This window comes from Mustela nigripes, chromosome X, assembly GCF_022355385.1.
Source record: "Mustela nigripes isolate SB6536 chromosome X, MUSNIG.SB6536, whole genome shotgun sequence".
NCBI classification, from domain to species: domain Eukaryota; kingdom Metazoa; phylum Chordata; class Mammalia; order Carnivora; family Mustelidae; genus Mustela; species Mustela nigripes.
The window spans coordinates 89,174,107-89,180,106 of NC_081575.1; the positions used below are offsets into that span (position 1 = coordinate 89,174,107).

General features: G+C 63.9%; 1 protein-coding gene across 14 annotated transcripts in view; it reads left to right on the forward strand.

Moving 5' to 3' along the window:
• Positions 1 to 6,000, forward strand: part of BCOR (BCL6 corepressor) — a 90,419-nt gene that overhangs the window by 35,463 nt on the left and 48,956 nt on the right. For 9 of the 14 annotated variants that reach the window (XM_059386020.1, XM_059386031.1, XM_059386029.1 and 6 more), the window contains exon 1: positions 4,322 to 4,409. The exons of 1 other annotated variant lie outside the window; for it this stretch is intronic. The gene's annotated coding sequence lies outside the window, so the exon portion shown is untranslated. Of the gene's footprint in view, positions 1 to 3,305; positions 3,401 to 3,563; positions 3,636 to 4,321; positions 4,410 to 5,197; positions 5,222 to 5,892; positions 5,913 to 6,000 lie in introns of those variants that run through there. 4 more of the 14 variants (XM_059386024.1, XM_059386021.1, XM_059386025.1 and 1 more) reach the window with 4 other exon arrangements.

Below are 6,000 nucleotides of genomic sequence, written 5' to 3' on the forward strand. Positions count from 1 at the left end.
GGCAGTGGTTGATAGTGTTGAAGGGGTCCTGGCAGGTCTTGCACAATCAGCCTGGGTCAAAAAGTCTGGCCAGGCTCCAGGCCTGCTCCCTGAGGCACCAACCTGCTTGCCTAGTTGCGGAGGTGGGGTAGAATCTGCACCAGAAGAGTGCCTGAGAGCCCGAGGTCGAACCATATATTCTAACCAGGACAGACTTTCCAAGGGGACAAGAGGCAGGTAGGAAAGGGTTAGCCCCGCGCCTCTCCTTTAGGATCTCGTTTCTTTCTCCACTGCCCATGCTGCCTCCCCTCCCTTGCGATCACTCACGGCCTCTCTCTGCCTCCTCCTCTGCTTTCATTGAAATCCTTCCATTGCTGAGCGCTGGGTATAGTGGCCTGACCCCCAGGTCAGCTCCCAGGGGACTCCTAGGAGGGCAGGGGAAGAGGGAGCCCTGGAAGGCCACGGCTGCATTACACTCTGCTGGCTCCAAGGTGTCCCCAGCACCTGGAGTCCCTTCCTGAATGGGGGACGCAGGATGGGACTGCCCTGTGTGAGCTTTCTCCTCCTCCACCCTGGAACAATTCCAACTACCCAGGCCAATAGGTGTAAACTCCCAACCCTTCCCTGCCTTAGAGCACCTCCGGAAAATCTCACATTTTAATTCCCAGTGAGTCACGAACCACCTTCCCCACATACACACTCGTGCCTCTTAGGACTCCCTTAATAAGATATTTTTAAAATCCCACGGAGTTGGAAAATGTATCCCTCAGAGATGGAAGAAAACCCTTTAATCCCACCAGCCCGCACGGGGATACCAGGGAGGCTCGGCTCCTTAAAAAAAGTCGGGGGGGGGGGGTTTGCGGGTGGTGAACGCTGCAAATTACGTCAAAGGCGAATTTACTGGCCTGTTTGTCTCCAGCATCAAATTTCTCCCACAGTCAGCCCTCCTCGCGGCCCCCTCGAATTTACAGCACCACAAACCCCCCCCCCCCAATTCATTTTAACTCTAGGACTTTTAAAGTTAGACAAACAGGCCCCTTTGTCAGCAGCCCCAGGAGGCCACAGGGTTCTGAGAGGCTGCAGGCTCCGCGTCTCGCTTAGTTCCTGGATTTTCCAAAAGTTCTGGACGGTTACATGCAACTCCGGGAAAAGCCTGTGCCTGGGGGGAGAGTTGGGGAGGCATGGGAAGGGGAGAGAAGGTGGCCGGGCATGGTGCCAGGGTCTCTGCGGCGGCCTAACCGAGCCGGAAGAGCCTGGCACGGTTCCACACTCACCCAGGCCAGCTCTGCTCTCCTGCGTGGCCCACAGTGGCACGGCGGCCTCCTTGCCTGGAACCACGTTCAGAGACTTTCCCCACAAATACCCAACTTCAGCCTTCCCAGTTATTTTAGACTTGTTTTGAATAAAAGGAGTCGCTTCAAAAAGAAATGTTGCTACAACACACAACCAGAGGCCTTCTCTCCAGCTGTGTCTGTAACTCGCATGCGTTCAGTCTAATAACTTTTAATGTCTGGCCCTAAAATGTCTTTATAAAAAATAGCTTTACAGCATAATAGTCCAGGTGTCTTTCTGCTTGTTACCGGAGATTAAAAAAATGTGTGGGTTAGCTTTCAGAGACATCCACCTCCAGAAAGACCGGGAAGAAAAAGGCGTGCATGCCATTATGCAGGCACGGGTCCTGGAAGTGGTGGCGGCCCAGCAGGGCTGGGCACTGTTCTCAGGGGGCACTTGCCCGCCTGTCTTTTACATCAGTTGTTATAAGCAGCTCTGGAGCATGAAGATTTAATTCGGCACGAAGTTTCGGGTTTCAAACGGTAGAGATGTTTCACTTCTGCTTTGAAAGGGGCTCTTTTTATAACTATGTACTGAGAACTAAAACAGAATAAATAACATCGCACCTAACACCAGTCCCGCAGTCAGTATTAAGTCTAATTTTTGAAAGGGCTCTGCTAGCTAGAGCTGATTTTGGCCTTGACCTTGACTTCGTAATCAACTTGAGATGCTTTTGATTATTTTTGGCATGGAGACACTCCAGGATATTTTAAAACTTTCCGTGTGGATTTACAAGCTACCTCCATTTCGGATTGATGTTCTCATCGAGCCTGCACCATCTTGTCCTTAGGCAGAAAGAGACTTCCCCCACCCTCAGCATAAAAAGACTCTAGCGAAGAGCCCCAGTAGGATCACCTTTTGCCGTGAGGTCCAGGCCCCCGGTCTGGGTGCGGCTAGGCCGGAACACCCCTCCCCCACTCCCACCCCTTCCCGCCAGCTTCACGAACTGGGGCTTCACGGCTCGCCCTAGAGGCTCTGCGCTCCAGGGAGGCCGGAACCTCGCCTCTCCGCCTCCCCCTCCCGTCCGCCGGCCCCCGCCCTCCCCCCGCGGCCAGCGCCGCGCGGGGTGCGCTGGAGAAGCTCAATACGTGTCAATTGAATTGAACTGCTGCGGGCGCAGGCTGTACGCCGCCGCCGAGCACCGATCAGCACGACGTTACCGAGTGGAAATTTATGGGGCGAACGGTGTAAGCCAAAAGTTGCTCCCTGCCAAGGAAAATAAAACGCGGGAGATAATCTCCCGAGGCCGGGGTGAGGGGCCAGGACGGAGCCTCCAACCATCAGAGGTGCAGACTACGAAAATATCCGTGAACGGGGGAGAAATTCTGGCGGATCTCCGCTCCCCTGCCGCCCCCACCCCCGCTTCCTTGTGCCCCACGGACTGCCTTCCCCACCTCACGCCCCCACCCCCGCCTCTCCAAACAATTCCCACACAATTGAAACGTCCGGGGAACTCGAGTGCGGAGTTCGGGCGAAACGGCCACCGGGGCCCGGCGCGGTGTTTCCAGGTAGCTCTGGACACCAGAATGGGCCAGGGCTCCTCTCGCAGGAAGGGGCGACCCAGGGCGAGGGTGGGCGCCGACGCGCACTCGTCGGGCTCTGCCGGGTCTCGGAGGGGACGCGCGAGCGGGAGAGCGCAGTGCTGGTGGCGAGAGGAGGCAGCGGTGGCTGCCGCTGGGGTTTGACAGCTTTGGCTGCGCGGAGTGCGAGGCGCTTTATGGTAATTGCGGTCCTCCACTGGCCTTCTGGGTAGCGAGGGGAGTCTCGGCGCGCGGCGGGGAGAGCCGCCCCCGCCGCCCCCCATCCCCTCCGCTCAGGATCAGCGGGCCGCCCTCGCCACCGCCGCCCGAGCGGGTCTCCAGCTCGCCCAGGACGCGCGCCCGGGCCGGGTGTGCGCAGCCAACTCGGTCCGAGCGGGGGAGGGGAGGGCAAGGGGCGAGGTGGGGAGCCACCCAAGTGGTCCCGGCTACGGACCCAGAAAGGCGAAACGCGCCCGGCCGGGAGTCGATGACGGCTGGGGAAACTCGGGCAAACCTTTCCTAGGGAATCACCCCTCCGCAACCCCACCGCCGAGGCGCCGCAACGGAGGGTGAGCGGAGGCTGGGGGAGCTCAAACTTGCGAGAGCTGGAGGCGGCGGCGGCGGGCGGGCGGCTGTCGCCCGAGCGCTGCGCCTGCGGGGGGAGGGGAGGCGGCTGCTGGGAGGGAGGGAGGGGGGGAGGGCGGGCGGAGGGAGGGGGAGGAGGAAGAGGAGGGAACGGAGGAGGGGGACGCGTTGGGATCGCGGCGTGCGGCGGCAGACGGAGCCCGGGCTCCCAGCGGCAAGGTGAGGTAGAGCTACGCTCCTCGCTGAACGCGGGCCGAGCTCAGCGGCTGCGGGGGAGACGCGCCGGAGCCCAGACCGCGACCGAGAGCGGGAGCGAGGCGGGCGGCGGCGGCGGCGGAGGGGGAGCCCGCGAGCCGCCGGGCGGGGAGCCCAAGCCGCGCTGTCGCCGCGCAGGGACGACTTGGCCAACACACTCACACACACACGCACACGCACTCGCACACTCACATACACCCAGCCCGAGCGGGCGCTCGCGGCGATCCGTCAACATGGCGCTGGGGCTCCTGCCCGAGCGCGGGCGGCAGCAGCGGCAGCGCGGGAGCTGCTGAGCCCGGCCGAGCCCGGCCCAGCCCCGGGAGCCCGGAGGATCGCGCGGGGCTGTCGCCACCTGCCCGGAGGCTTTGAGCCCGCCCCGCCCCGCCCCGCCCCCACCCGGCCCAGAGCCCACCCCTCGGCGGGGCCGACCCCGAGGGCAGCCGGCTGGCAGCAGACGGCGAAGGAGACGAGCGAGCGCGGCACCGCGAGCGGGCTGCGGGCAGCCGGGGACGGCAAACTTTGCTGCTCGCCGCGCTTCCCCGGCCCGGCTCCTTCTCCGCTAGCTAACGTCGCCACCCCACTTTGCTTCAGCCCCGCACACCTCTCCCCACCCAGCCATCCGCCCCTCGCTCCTCGCCGCCTCGACTCTGCTCGCGGAGGAGGTGGGGGGGGGGGGGAGGAAAACTTCAAAGCGCCAGATCGCAGGCTCCCTGCCTACTCCCCGGCCGGGGATTTCAGGTCAGTGCTCGGAACACCTTTCCCCGGGGAGGCAGGCAGCGCGGGCAGCGGGCGGGCGGGCGCGCCGCGAGCTGCAGTCGGTCCCCTCCCTTGGGGCCCCCGCCCGCAGCGGGTCGCTCCTCCGATTCTCTCGCGTACCCCGTGGAGCTCGAAGCTTTCGCTTCGCGCGTCCCTTCGGCTGCTTGGCTCGGTTTCGTTTTATCTCCTAAATGTAAGTTATTAAAAATGCAGCCACCCTAAGCGGCCCCGCGTGGGCCCCGGGGAGGGAGGGGCGCGGCGAGGGGGCCTGCCGCCTCCCCGGGGGCCGGGAGGAGAGCAGGGAGTTCGCGGAGTGGAAGTTTGCAGCCCGTGTGTGTCTGTGCGCGGGAGCGCGGTCGCCGCTGAGCGCCGCGAGTCGGGCGCAGGAGGGGGGGGTGCTGGGCTGGAAGCTGGGAAGCTAGGTTCGGCGTTAGCTCGCGAGCAGGAAGGGGAGGGCGGCGGGTTCCCGTCTGCTTTCTTTTTCGACTCGGGAAAGAACTGTAAAAACCCCCAGCCGCCGCCGCCGCCTGGTCTCGCCTCTCCAGGGGCCGGTCGTTCCTCCTAGTGGAACGACGGCGTGTGCGTGCGCGAGGGTGTGTGGCGGGCGCCCCGGGCCGAGCCGAGCTCGACCTGCTGCCGCCGCCGCCGCTGCGCAGCTCAGGAGGGGAGTCCCAGGTTTTTCCTTGGCTTGCCCCAAAGCTCGAATCACGTGGATTAAAAAAAGGGGGGGGGGTAGAAACTACTAGGAAATCGAGCCGAGCGAGGGGTTCCGACTCGTCCCGCCCGCCCGCCAGGTCAGACGCTTTGTTTTTTAAATGTTCTTGTGAAATTACAATCCGCGACTCCCTCCCACTCCCACGCTCTCCCCGATGTTGCGGGGTAGGTTTTAAGTTGGGAGCCCGGGGCGGGGGGGCCAGAGAGGTTGGGGATAGAATGTACGGGGGCGGCGGCGGGAAGGGAGGGCGCGGACGGCTGGTGGGGGGGCGCGAGAGACCGGGGACCTCCACTGGGCAGCGGGGAGTCTGGTGGGGAAGCTGTTTGGGCGTGTGCGTGTCTGCGGCCGGAGGAAGTTGGTCCCACTCGGAGGGCGTGCGGCGCAGAGGCTAAAGGCGAAGAGGAACATGCGCACCCGGGCGCGATCCTCGGCCGAGGCGGGGAGGGCGAGGCGCCGCCGCGCCGCGGGGCCCGCGCTCGGAGCAGGCTGGCCGCCGCGCCGCAGAGCCTCCGCCGCCAACTCGGGGGCTCAGGGCGGCGGCGACGTACGCCTGCTGTTTACCAAGCAAGCCCTGGGGCGCTGTGTGCGGAGTAGGGCGGCTCGAGGCACGCGTGGTCCCGGCGGGCTTCCCGCCGTTCGCACTTTCGAGTGGGCACTTCCCCGGGTCCCCGAGACGGCGGAGTCTGGCCGCGTGTAGGCCGAGGCTGGGCGAGGCTTAATTTGCTGTTAATGAATCTTTTCCAGAAGTCCGCGATCTCCAGCTAGAGGCTGTGAGTGCCTGCGCGCGAGGGCGCGCGCCGCCGGCGTCTGAAGGGTGGGGGTTGGGGGAATTGAAGAGCGAAGGAAGGGGGAGGGTTA